We start from the raw sequence: 14,929 nt of genomic DNA, 5'->3' as shown, positions 1-14,929 counted from the left end.
TGCCTGTCAAGCAATGCTAATTTCAAATATTGTATTATGTTACTCAGTATATTTAATCCTATTTTCAAAGGAGTTGTGTAATTGGCTGATCCCTGAATGGCTTAGATACTGCTAAAGTACTCTAGTAATGGCTGAAAAATACAGGGTAGCTGTAATTTCAGGGAGTATTGTTTAATATTGCAACTGTTTTTCCTGTTTTTCATGACCAGTAATATAAGACTGTTTCCTTTTATGATACTCTTGTCTCGAATGAAACAAAATTTCAGTAAGAGAAACCAGCCTAACAAGGGTTACTGAATTTCCATATGGGACAGGCGTCTGTTATAATGTCTCAGCAGCCTCGCTAGCCAACATCTCTCCAACATGACTGCCTTGCTAGTTAGTGAGTGGATGGCAAGTGAAGTGATCATGACTGCCCTTCATAAGATTAGCAGGCAGTTCACCAGTGATCATGTTAGTTTGCTAGAGTAGGGTGAACACTGGGCGCTAAATTGCTAAACCCCTAGACATGGCCAGTTGTACTGTAAAAAACTGCGAGTGTTTTGTGTTCTTGAACTTGGATGTTTCTAAAATCTGCTAATTATATACATAAGTGCATGTAATTTTATTACAATAAATCCACAGTCTTTAAAATCTAGTAAATATATACCTGTGATTACCCCACAGTGAGATGATCATCTATATAAGAGTTTCTTCTAAGTGAAGCCAAGCTAGCTTGTCTTGTCTGGCCTCCAGGATGCATGGGGATATTTCAAGGTAATTTTGATACATAAGTGTCTTATACACCATGAAATGCAATACTCATTATAATCTTCCCGCAGCACAACACTACCAACAGAATCAGATTAACGTTCGACAACATGTGGGTTATATGGAGTTATGTCAGGTACCTTGAGGGTTACTCATGAGTGACTTTAGTCACCACACTCCAAAGCACACCCAAAAGCATTAATTTCTACCCCCCTGGTAGCAGGAGTCACAACCAGTGATGACCGGGCGATCAAGCACCCCACATCCACCGCCCATACTCCAGCCCCAGCATAAACAACATTGGATAGATGTGGAATGGCTGAAGCTGGTGATGGTACAATGTGTCAAGATTGTTTTTATAGGCATTCAGAACCAGTAGGAGTAAGTATGTAAAGGTATTTAATGTGTAATACTGCACTGTTATCCACAACATAACTGTACTGTAAGGATATGAGAAAGGCATGAAAGCGAAAGAAGACCTACAATGTATTATGTGTTAATTATATTTACATCCTATATTATAATGTTACAAATAAGTACAGTATAGTAACCATCTGTTGAAAGATATGATGATTATTCATAGCCATTCTCACTACCACCTCCACTGCCCTGCTCTCTGAGTGCCTGTCTCCACCACACGCCTCTCTTACCCTCTTGTCCACTGCTCCCACCCTTTGTTAATCAGTGTAAACTAAAATAATGATGAAATGATCCATCAGGTATTGATCATATTATATTATCATACATTTCTGTATTGATTTCCGTAACAAGGGGGGCACCTGCTGTTATATCATATCTCAATATGCAGTTGACACTATTTTAAACTTCACTTCATCCAGTTTTGATTACTCACTGTGTAAACTAAATTGTCTAAATATTACCAAATATATCTGTGTAGTCTATCCTTCCCCCAGTGCTTCTTCAGAACCCAGTGTATTTGATTCCATATCCACACAGTTGAGTAGCCTCACCCTTGCCCTCAGCACCGAACTTACCATTCTGGGTGATTTTGACGTACATAATGTTGAATGGTTATTTCATTCTGCCACGACTGACGATGCTGGTCTAGGGTGCAAGCTGTTTAAAGAATTGTTTAATCTCATGCAGCTGGTAAAGCAACCAACCAGAATACCAGATAACCCTGACCATAATGCCCATCTCTTGGATCTATCCCTGACAAATAATCTACATCAATACAGGATAGAGCTACTGTCACCACTTGGATCCTCTGATCACAATCTCATCAAAGCCTCATTAGTTAGCCCCCCCAAATCTCCCCATTCTGAACCTGTCAGGGTGACCCAATGGCACTTTGATAGGGCATTGGATTTAGAAATTATCTTGCTGACATGCCATGGCAGTCTTTTTGCTCTTGTGATGCCAATTTTACCCAGTCCCACATTTGTGACTTAATACTAGCTGGTATGGATTTATTCATGCCAACAGTTCACTAAAAGATCGAACTCTCCAAAATGGCTTGACAGCAACTGTGCCAGAGCAACAGCCCAAATGTCATTAGCATATAACTCTTACTTAAAATAAAAAAACATCTGAATCACTCTCAATTTAAAATTGCTATAAACCATGCAAAAGCTGTAATAAATCTTGCCAAATCAAACTTCTTCAAAATCAGGCACCAAAACTACTTAACAGTCCTAATGACAACAGAATATTCTGGTCAACTGTCAATTCTTTCAATTATAACTTTAACATCATCCATTCCCCCACTAAAATCTTCAGATGGCAACGTTATAAATGACCCAGGTGGGAAAGCAGATACTGTATCTTTACCAGTACATTTGCCAGAAATTCTACCATAGGGGAAGTCAGCCAGAACGTCCCAGTACTAGAACTTGACTCTCCTGAATTGTTCCACTTAATATTCAGACAAGACACGTAAAATCCACCCTAGACAATTTACCTACCAACAAAGCTCCAGGACCAGATGGAATTTCTCCAATTGTTCTGAAAAAGTGTTCCCTAGAACTTGCCTCTGTTCTAGCAAGTTCCTCTGACCTCTCTGATTACAGACCAATAGCTGTCACATCTTCTCTTGGTAAAGTATTTGAAATTTTAATTAATAAGTACATAGTTATACATCTTGAATCCAATAATTTAATTAGCGATAGACAATATGGTTTTTGCCATGAAAGATCCATCATTGACATACTCAATCTCCTGACTCATACCATTTATCAATCAATTGACCTACATGGAAAAACTCATGCAGCAGCCCTTGATATTTCTAAAGCTTTTGACAGAGTATGGCTATGTTCCCTGCTGTCCAAACTCCCTTGCTATGGACTAACGTCTTTTGTTTCTCTGCTTTCCTCATATCTCAACGACAGAAAAATAAGAGTAAAATTAGATGATGTATATTCCAATTTCCATTCAATTAATGTCAGCATACCACAGGGATCAGTTCTGGTGCCAACCCTGTTCCTGGTTCATATTAACGATCTCCTATCTGTCACCCACAATCCCATCCATTATATGCAGATGACTCAATACTTCATAGTTCATTCACACTCAGACACCCATTTACAAAGTCTAATATCTCTAATTCTCAACTCAGTACAGCCATCTCCCTAAATCATGACTTATCTAAGATCAATGAATGGGGACAAAACAACCTTGTCTCATTTAATGCCCGTAAAACCAAATATATACAATTTACTAATAGACAGATATTGCCAGATTTGTATATTATCTTCAATGCTACTAAAATTCCCATCTCCAAAAGTATTGAAATTCTTGGTGTCTCAATTAACAATGCCCTCAGAGGAACCTCTCATGTCAGAGCACCTGCTAAAAGTGCCTCAAAGAAACTTGGATTATTGTACAGAGTCCGTAATTTCTTCACTGACGAGCAGTTACCTATAATTTATATGAGTCATGTGCACTCTCAGCTTGAATATTGCTCACCCTTGTGGAGTGGATGTGGAGAGGTTGCATTAAAACAACTAGACAAAATTCAGAACAAAGCAGCTGGAATTATTAATAACCCTGCTATTATAAATAAACTACCTCCCCTACAAGTAAGAAGGAATGTTGCCTCCCTTGCATTATTTTACAGGTAATTTTATGGCAAATGCTCAGACAAAGTTGCATCCATGGTGCCACCTCTCCAAGCCTTCCCTCGTGCTACATGGGGATCTGGCAGCACTCATGACTGGAACATCACTCAGCCATATTGCAGAACTTTTGCCTATCAGAATTCTTTCATTCCCCGAACTGCGTCTCTCTGGGACTCGTTTCCCCAGAGTTGTTTCCCTCCAAACTTCAACCTACAGCAGTTCAAGTCCAACTGTTACAGATATTTTATGAATGAAGGACACCAATAATCTGGTGTATGGATTATTATTTTTTTTTTCTATCTATCTATCTATTGCCAGACGCCTCAATCCCGTTTGGGGTGACCACAAACAAATCGCCTCCAAGTCGCCCTGTCCCCCGCCATTTCACTCCCCTGCTCCCAACTCACACCCCCCTCTCTCATATACCTCTCCACCCCATCTCTCCATCTCATCCTCGGCCTCCCCCTCCCTCTTTCCCCCTCCACCTCACTCACATACACTCTCTTCGTCAGTCTTTGACCCTCCATCCTCTCCACATGGCCAAACCACCTCAGTGTGTTCCTCATAACGCTTCCTATCACATCCACATCAACACCACAACGCTCCTTTATATCCTCATTCGTCAGCCTGTCTCTCCATGTGACTCCACAGGCTCCTCTTAAATAACTCATTTCCACGGCTCTCACTCTTGACTTGTGTTCTTCCAACAACGTCCAAGCTTCACTTCCGTACGTTAGAGTTGGTATCACAATACTGTCATGTAGTAACTTTTTCACTTCCATGCTCACTTCCCTGTTTCTTATCACTGCTTTCAAAGAACCAGCAACCTTTCTTCCCTGCTGTACCCTTTCAAGCACTTCACCCTCCAAACCTCCATCCTTACTCATCACACTACCCAAGTACTTAAACGTACTCACATTTTCCAATTCCTCACCATCCAACCTCGCTGTACATTCACTGACTTCACCTCTCTCAAAGACCATCACTTTACTCTTCCCTACATTCACCTTTAGATTCCGTTTCTTACACACTCTCTCAAACTCATCCACCAAGCCTTGCAGCTCCCCTTCGTCTTCACTCAACAACACGGTATCATCTGCAAACAACAGTACAGGGAGTTTCCAAACACTATCCTCTCTCACCAGGGCCACTCCAACATCCACTACCCTACCTTGTACCTCTTTTATTACCCCATCCATGTACAGATTGAACAACCATGGAGACATGACACATCCCTGCTTCAACCCAACTTTCAAAGAGAAAAATTCACTTAGTTCCCCATCCACACGCACTGCAGCCTTCGCACCATCGTACATACTCTTCACAGCATTCAACAACTTCCCATCTATTCCATATATTCTTAACACTTTCCACAATCCTAGTCTATCCACCCTGTCATATGCTTTCTCCAAATCCATGAAAGCCGCATACAACTTCTTTCCCTTCTCTAGAAACTTTTCCACTAAAGATCTGAGAATGAATATCTGATCTACACAACCTCTTCCCTTCCTAAAGCCTCCCTGTTCTTCTCCAACTAATTTCTCTGTTCTTTCTCTAACTCTGTCAATAAGTATCCTACCATATACTTTTCCTATTATACTAAGAAGACAAATGCCCCTATGATTACCACACACTTCTTTTTCCCCTTTTCCTTTGTACAAGGGAATAATTATACCTGACTTCCAATCCTCCGGGACTCTACCTTCCTCCCAGGCCAATCTGCACATCTTCCACATCCATTCTACTACTATCTCTCCCCCATGCTTCAGCATTTCACCACACACTCCATCAATTCCTGGGGCTTTCCCTGATTTAACTTTCTTCATTGCTTCCACAACTTCTATCCTACTGATTTCTTCCTGTCTTCTCACCTCCCTCCTTCTTCCAGCCATTCCCTAGCCACTTATACTCGCATTACTTCCATCCTCCACGTTCAGCAATTCCTTAAAGTGTTCTCTCCATCTGCTCACTTTTTCTCCCTTCTCCACTAGTAATCTACCATTTATATCTTTCACTCCCCTGCTAACTCCACTTCCACCCTGTCTTACTCTTTTCACCTCTTTCCAGAACATTTTCTTACAGTCCCTCCACTTTACACTCAAATTCCTTCCAAATTCCTCATCCACTCTCTTCTTACTCTCTCTTACTAATCTTTTCACCTCTCTCTTTCTTTCTACATATAACTCTCTCTTCCGCCTCTCAACTTCTTCCACGCCCCTATTTCTCATCCATTCATTGTATGCCTTCTTCTTTTGTGCCACAGCCCGTTTCACCTCTTCAGTCCACCACGCTGTTCCTTGCACCCCCCTCCGTCTTCTCTTCCTTCCACACACCGCATCACATGCTGCACATATTTCTTCTGTAAATATTCTACACACACCTTCCACGTCCCCCATCTGCTCCAACTCATATTTGCCCAATCGTTCCTCCACTTCTCTCTTATACTCTGCCTTTTTCTCATCCTCCTGTAACCTTTCCACTCTCCTTGCAACTTCTCCTTCCTCTCGTCTTTCCCTTCTTCTATTCCTCCATCTTACTTGAACTTTAACTCTGGCCACCACCAAGTAGTGGTCAGAAAGTCCACTCCCCCAACCTCTATAAACTCTTGCATCCAATATACATCTTCGCATCCTTTCATCCACACACACATAATCAATCATTGCCTTCCTTTCACTCAATTCACCACCCACCCTTCTCATCACTCGCCATGTATACCTGTGGATCATTTTATGCCTGAAGAAGGTATTGGCTATCACCAACCCCCTCCCAGCACAAATGTCCACTAACGCACTCCCATTCTCATCTATCTCAGCAAGCACACCCCACTCACCAACTATTCCATCCACTTTCACATTCCCAACTTTACCATTCATATCACCAATCAAAAACACTCTATCATTCCTTCCAAAGTTTTCCATGCACACTTCTACATTTGTCCAGAACTCTTCTCTCACTCTTCTAGCACGATCTTGCGTTGGCGCATACACACACACAATCGCCCACATTTGTATTCCAACTTTCAACTTTACCCACACAATCCTTGATCCAACTGATCCATACTGTCTTATGCTCCTCTTCCATCTTTTACTCACAACTATACATACTCCTTCCTTTGCCCTCTCATTCTCACCTACTCCTGCACATATACCCCATCCATACTCCCATTCTCTCACACTTTCTCCTCTCCATTTTGTTTCAGTTATTCCACATACATCCACTTTCGCATCCTCAAGCACCTGGACAATCTCTCTCTCTTTCACCTCATCATTTGCTCCCCTTACATTCCACGTTCCAATTGCAATGTCCTTTTACTCATTTGTTTTTCCTTCCTCTGATGTTATTAAAAAAAAAAAAAAAAAAAAAGCACCATTAAATGAAAAACACAATACTTCAGTATACTGCCAACTATTCCATCCTGTTTTAAGCTATTATGTGACACATGCACTGCAAGTTGGACCTTGAGCTACAAGGACATATGGTTGTTTATCATTAACACAGGTTATATGTGGTTTACATCCATTAATTCATATTAATATGGCAATTTAAGCCTTACATATAAACACTAAGGTTTATGTTCCTGTCATTATTGCATTAACCTAACAAATCAGGGCTCAGCTCTAATGAACCACAAACTCTCTGCTTTAACAAAAATATTCCTACCTCTTGTCACAAGAGTGACACAATATTGTTATATTTAAGACTGAATGTGGGTCAATCATATACATAATGATGTTGTGTTGCCTTTGTTGTGGCGCTTCAGTATGCCCAATTTCACCTCTAGTGACAGTCTTATGCACAGGCTTCCCAGGAACATCACCAGCACCACCACTAGCAGGTTGCTTACCATCACGACTAGGGTCTCCACTAGCACTACCACTAGCCCCACCATGTGCAGCACCCTTACCAGATATTTCAACATTTATTTGGGCCAAAAATCACACAATATCGCACTTCACACGCGATTAGTATCACTACTCTACTCATGGCAATGCTCGAACACAGGAATGATGCACTAGGATAGCAGCTTGCATAACGTTGGTGGTGCAACCCGATGCATGGTGGGCAAGCACAAGCAAGATCCTCACTCTGAGATGACCGGTGCGAGAAGAGTAATATGGGTGAGCGCAGGGTGAGCAATGGCTGTGGGTCCTGCGCGAGCGTTTCTGCGCATCCTGGGAGGCGGGTGGGCTCAGCTGGCCGCAGGAACGCATGCAGTTTAAAATTTCGGCCTGTCGTCTGTGGATGTGACATCGGAGGGCCCATCATTAAACCGGGGCTCTGCCATTGGGTATCGGGGCGTGGTGGTATTTGTACCCCCATCGCTAAGCCAGAGTATCGCATCTAGGGGAATCGTACATTGGGGTATTACTGTATACAGTAATATCTTTGAGATCTGGATGCCCAAGACCCGGACACCCCAAGTCCCAGACATTTTTGGACTGGGTCACACACACACACACACACACAAGAGTAAGAGGGAAAGAAAACAGGAAAAAGGAGTGGTTTAATAGAAGGTGTATGATAGCCAAAAAAGAGAGAGGTAAGGCGTGGAACAATTGGAGAAAGAGAGGTAACGACAGAACAAAGGAAGAATATAAAAGAACAAGAAACGAATACACAAGAATACGTAGGGAAGAAGAAAGGAATTTTGAAAAAGGTATAATTGACAAATGCAAGGATGAACCCAAACTGTTTTATAGATTTGTTAATGGCAAACTGAAACAAAAGGAAGGAATCACCAAGCTGAAAGTAGATGGAGAGGTCTTTAAGGATGCGGCAATGCAAGCAGAAATAATGAACAAACGTTTCCAGTCAGTTTTCACTAAAGAAAAGGAGCTTGTGGAAGGGGAGGGAGTGATTAGAAATGTTCCGGTGATGAAAGATATAAAAGTGGAGGTGCAGGAAGTGTATAAATTACTGGAAACTCAAGATGTAAGGAAAGCCCCAGGACCTGATGGAATTTCTAATTGGGTACTGAAGGAATGCAGAGAACAACTGGCGGATAAAATTCACAGCTTAATTGTATGCTCACTGGAAGAGGGGAAAGTGCCAAAAGAATGGAAGAGGGCAAATGTGGTACCAATTTACAAGGGAGGAAACAGGGAAGAACCCCTGAATTATAGACAAGTGTCTCTAACCAGCATGGTCGCAAAATTGTGTGAGAGAATCCTGAAAGACAGATGGATAAAATATCTAGAAGAGATGAATATTTTGGCTGAATGTCAGTTTGGATTCAGAAGTGGAAGGTCATGTGTTTCAAACTTGTTGAGCTTTTACTCAAGAGCGATTGATGTGGTACAGGAGAGAGATGGTTGGGTGGATTGTGTGTACTTAGACTTAGAGAAGGCCTTTGACAAGGTACCTCATAAGAGACTAATGTGGAAACTAGAATATATAGGAGGACTAAAGGGGAAACTTCTGGAATGGATGAGAGACTTTTTGACAGACAGACAAATGAGGACAGTAATAAAGGAAAAGATGTCTGGATGGAGGGAAGTAATAAGTGGAGTCCCTCAAGGCTCAGTGTTGGCGCCAGTAATGTTCCTGATTTACGTAAATGATATGGTAGATGGAGTGAACAGTTATGCGAGTCTGTTTGCTGATGATGTAAAGATCTTGAGGAAGATAGAGATTGAGGAGGATTGTAAAATACTGCAGGAGGATTTGGATAGGATACACAATTGGAGCCGGACGTGGGAAATGAAATTTAATGTAAAGAAATGTAAAATATTGGAAATGGGTAAAAGCAGCAGGAGACCATCACTGAATTATTTTTTGGGTAATGAATTAATCACAAAAAGGAGAGAAGAGAAAGATTTGGGAGTGCTGGTCCAAGACAGTTTGTCACCAGAAAAGCACATTAACAAGATAGTTGGAGAGACTTATAAGCTCTTGACTAACATAAGAGTAGCATTTCATTATATGGATGAGGAAATGATGAAAAAATTGATAGTGGCCATGATCCGCCCCAGGTTAGAATATGCAGCGGTAGTGTGGTCCCCACACAAAAAGAAAGATATAAACAAGATTGAGAGAATACAAAGAACAGCAACCAAGATGGTCCCCAGTCTGACAGACCTGTCATACAGAGAGAGGCTGGAAAAACTGGATTTGCCTTCGTTAGAGGAAAGGAGAAAGAGGGGAGACATGATTGCGGTGTTCAGGACCATGGTGGGAGTAGATAAAATTGACAAAGAAGATCTGTTTGTATGGGATAAGAGAGCAACAAGAGGACATGGGATGAAATTGAAAAAGTCAAGCTGCTTGAAGGATATCAAGAAATATAGCTTTCCTTACAGAAGTATAGACTTATGGAATAGCCTGGACAAAGAGATCGTCCAGTCTAAAAACTTAAATGAGTTTAAAGTTAAATTCGACTTATTGAGAAACAGCGACGGAAACCCATGAGCATAGTACATTCCGTGTATATCACAATTAGGTATATTCTTAAATATTTGGAATGACTTAGACAAAGAGGTGGTGCATGAGAAAAACATTCATGTGTGTAAAGGTAGACTTGATAAATGTGGATATGGAGACAGGACAACACGAGCATTGCTCAATTCCTGTATACTACAAATAGGTAAATAGGTAAATACACACACACACACACACACACACACACACACACACACACACACACACACACACAAAAGCCAATATGTGTTCATCCCTACTCTAAATTTGCCGCGTGATGATGAACAGCTGTGTATTGGCGTGTAGTTCTGGTGACATCCGCTACAGCACTCCTGCATCCTCTCCATTTCCCACTTACCTACCATCTTGACTGCACGCTCATTGCCATGGCTGCCCACGTGCTCACTTTTGTGAATAAACATTGAATAAACTGCAATACCTTGCCACTAGACAACATGGGAATTTACAGTGTTGTGCAGTGTTAAGAAATTAGAATTCAGAGTGCAAAGGATTAAGTGCAGAGTGCAACACTGGCGTGTTGCAACTGATGTGGCGCAAGAACAATGTGCACTGTTAAACAATTATAATTCACATTGCAAAGGGTTAAGTGCAGTGCAACACTGGATTACTGTATGTGAATCAAGTGCACCTTCACCATTGTAAGAGCCATAGAGGAGGCAGGTTAATCTTCGCGACAGCCACGGACATGTCGTACGTACCCTGTACACTGCTAAATATTTTCCTTACTCACTTCTAATTTCTCACTCTCTGGTTGCTTTTCATTTATTTTATGGTTTCTGTCCCTTATTTGTGTGAACAGGTTCTTAAATAGGTCTGCTGTGCATGTTTGCTAGGGAGTTATTTAGGTGGCTTTCAAAGTTAGCTTGGGTTGGGGTCTTATAAGTACCAGTCCAGGGGCATTTTGCCCAAGTCCCAGACAAGACCAAGTCCCAGATGTTGCTTGGGCTCTATTATGTCAGATCCTGGAAGGATTACTGTGTGTGTGTGTATATGTGTGTGTATATATATATATATATATATATATATATATATATATATATACTTGTATATACATACAGTAATCCCTCTACTATCCCATATAATAGAGCCAAAGGCATGTCCGGAAAGTGGTCTCGTCTGGAAAGTGGGCCCCTAGCTCATGGACTGGTACTTAAGGACACTAACCCAGCCTAACTTTGAAAGCCACCTAATTAACTCCCTACTGGACATGCATAGCACCTATTTAAACCTATTTAAGACCCTATTCACACAAATAATGGACATAAAGCATGAAATAAATGAAAAGGAACCAAAGAATGAGGAATTAAAAGTGACTGTGCCTCAGGCAGGGTACTTACAGCACGTTTGTGGCCGTTTTTTCTAAGGTTTTGGCAGTGGTGAAAATTATCTTGAAGCACATACAGTAATCCAGTGTTGTGCTGCACTTAGTTCTTTGCATTGTGAGTTATAATTGTTTCACACTTCACATTGTTCTTAACTGCACCACGCCAGTTTCAACCGCCAATTTGCAATCCACAGATAATCCTTTGCACTCTAAATTCTAATATCTTAACACTGCACAACACTGCAAATTCCCGTGTGGTCTAGTGGCGAAATATTGCAGTTTATTCACTGTTTATTCATAAAAAATGAGCACATGTGGGTTCCATTGCGATAGGCACATACTCGCCATTGAAGTTAGGCAATAACTGTCGGAGTGTTGGTGACGGGCAAACAGAGTTGCCAGATCACAATGGCCACATTACCAAACTCCACAATTTTCATTACCAAATTTAACTTTTCATTACCAAACTCATAATGCTACCATTTAATCTTCACTAATTATATATACAAGTGGAAATACATGTAATCACTCTTCTCATAATTAACAGCATGTTGCCAATGGCCATACCACGTTGAGTACACCGCTTCCCGTCCGATCAGCGAAGTTAAGCAACGTTCGGTCTGGTTAGTACTTGGATGGATGACCGCCTGGCAACACCAGATGCTGTTGGCATAATGTTCTCCCTGCATGTCAGGTGGGGTTGGTGGAGGATTAGTGCCCCTCCCTGTAAAACAATTAACTCTGAGCCCTTGGCCACCCCGTTTGGGATACGTGGTGTCTGGCAATGAATGAATGATTATTTTCATGCTATGTTGGCTAGCAGATTAATCAGAGAAAGCAAACAATCCACCATCTCCATGCTGTGTATCATCATACATGTGAAAAATCCGTTTGGTAATGCATTATTCTGATTCATTACCAAACGAATCTTTCATTACCAAAGTGGCCCACATTTGTTAATGAAAAATACCAAATGGCAACCTGACAGGGGAGTGGGAATGGGGGAGGGGGAGGGGGGAGGAAGCAAGGGGTGAAGGGGCCTTGGTTTAAATCAACTGTTCAGTGCCACACAACAATTTCAAATTCCGGTTGGAAAAATATTAGGATTTTGGGGGGATTTTCTTCTTTTTTTTTGGCCACTTTTGGGTTCCAAATGCCCAGGCCCACAATGTCCTGTAAGTGGGGTGTCCGGAAAGTACGAGGATTACTGTGTATATATATATATATCTATCTATCTATATATATATATATATATATATATATATATATATATATATATACAAACACAGTAATATCTCAATATATGATACCCCTACATGTGATACCCTGGCTTAAAGATGGGGGTTGAAATACCACCATACCCTGCCTAACGATGGCCAAGCCCCAGTTCAGGGAAGGGTTTTTATTTTTTTTTACCGATTTTTATGATATCTTAAACTAAACTTGCGTGTTTAGGTTGATTTATAAATTGTTTTTAGACTTAGATTAATGTATTTTAGCCATAGGTGGGGTAAACATTATCATTTTAGGGTACTGTTTACTAAGCTTTATTTTTTCTATCTTTCTATCTATTGCCAGATGCTTCAATCCCGTTTGGGGTGGCCACAAACAAATCGCCTCCACGTCGCCCTGTCCCCTGCCATTTCACTGCTCTGCTCCCAACTCACACCCCCCTCTCTCATATACCTCTCCACCCCATCCCTCCATCTCATCCTCGGCCTCCCCCTCCCTCTCCCCCCCTCCACCTCACTCACATACACTCTCTTCGTCAGTCTTTGACCCTCCATCCTCTCCACATGGCCAAACCACCTCAGTGTGTTCCTCATAACGCTTCCTATCACATCCACATCCACACCACAATGCTCCTTTATATCCTCATTCGTCAGCCTGTCTCTCCATGTGACTCCACAGGCTCCTCTTAAATAACTCATTTCCACTGCTCTCACTCTTGACCTGTGTCCTTCCAACAACATCCAAGCGTCACTTCCATATGTTAGAGTTGGTATCACAATACTGTCATGTAGTAACTTTTTCACTTCCATGCTCAGTTCCCTGTTTCTTATCACTGCTTTCAAAGAACCAGCAACCTTTCTTCCCTGCTGTACCCTTTCAAGCACTTCACCCTCCAAACTTCCATCCTTACTCATCACACTACCCAAGTACTTAAACTATCTATCTATCTATTGCCAGACGCCTCAATCCCGTTTGGGGTGGCCACAAACAAATCGCCTCCAAGTCACCCTGTCCCCTGCCATTTCACTGCCCTGCTCCCAACTCACACACCCCTCTCTCATATACCTCTCCAACCCATCCCTCCATCTCATCCTCGGCCTCCCCCTCCTTCTTCCCCCCTCCACCTCACTCACATACATTCTCTTCGTCAGTTTTTCACCCTCCATCCTCTCCACATGGCCAAACCACCTCAGTGTGTTCCTCATAACGCTTCCCATCATATCCACATCCACACCACAACGCTCCTTTATATCCTCATTCGTCAGCCTGTCTCTCCATGTGACTCCACAGGCTCCTCTTAAATAACTCATTTCCACTGCCCTCACTCTTGACTTGTGTCCTTCCAACAATGTCCAAATTTCACTTCCATATGTTAGAGTTGATATCACAATACTGCCATGTAGTAACTTTTTCACTTTCATGCTCACTTCCCTGTTTCTTATCACTGCTTTCAAAGAACCAGCAACTTTTCTCCCCTGCTGTACCCTTTCAAGCACTTCACCCTCCAAACCTCCATCCTTACTCATCACCCTACCCAAGTACTTAAACGAACTCACATTTTCCAATTCCTCACCATCCAACCTCGCTGTACATTCACTGACTTCACCTCTCTCAAAGACCATCACTTTACTCTTCCCTACATTCACCTTTAGATTCCGTTTCTTACACACTCTCCCAAACTCATTCACCAAGCCTTGCAGCTCCCCTTCGTCTTCACTCAACAACACAGTATCATCTGCAAACAACAGTACAGGGAGTTTCCAAACACTATCCTCTCTCACCAGGGCCACTCCAACATCCACTACCCTACCTTGTACCTCTTTTATTACCCCATCCATGTACAGATTGAACAACCATGGGGACATGACACATCCCTGTTTCAACCCAACTTTGAAAGAGAAAGATTCACTTAGTTCACCATCCACACACACTGCAGCCTTCACACCATCGTACATACTCTTCACAGCATTCAACAACTTCCCATCTATTCCATATATTCTTAACACTTTCCACAATCCTTGTCTATCCACCCTGTCATATGCTTTCTCCAAATCCATGAAAGCCGCATACAACTTCTTTCCCTTCTCTAGAAACTTTTCCACTAAAG

The 14,929-nt window shown here is 41.8% G+C and overlaps 1 protein-coding gene and 1 non-coding gene across 2 annotated transcripts in view; one reads left to right on the top strand and one right to left on the bottom strand.

Annotated features, from left to right (window-relative positions):
- LOC145394188 (tether containing UBX domain for GLUT4) overlaps window positions 1-14,929 on the bottom strand; it is a 673,993-nt gene that overhangs the window by 13,351 nt on the left and 645,713 nt on the right. The gene's annotated exons all lie outside the window — the stretch shown is intronic.
- LOC145394231 (5S ribosomal RNA) lies at window positions 12,143-12,261 on the top strand. The gene has a single exon (XR_013896338.1). It is a non-coding gene; the product is annotated as a 5S ribosomal RNA (ribosomal RNA).

Source organism: Coenobita brevimanus, chromosome 26, assembly GCF_032717465.1.
Source record: "Coenobita brevimanus isolate Jiangsu-jjx chromosome 26, ASM3271746v2, whole genome shotgun sequence".
NCBI classification, from domain to species: Eukaryota; Metazoa; Arthropoda; class Malacostraca; order Decapoda; family Coenobitidae; genus Coenobita; species Coenobita brevimanus.
Note: the sequence above shows the minus strand (reverse complement) of the source record. Positions and strands in the feature narration are given on the sequence as shown.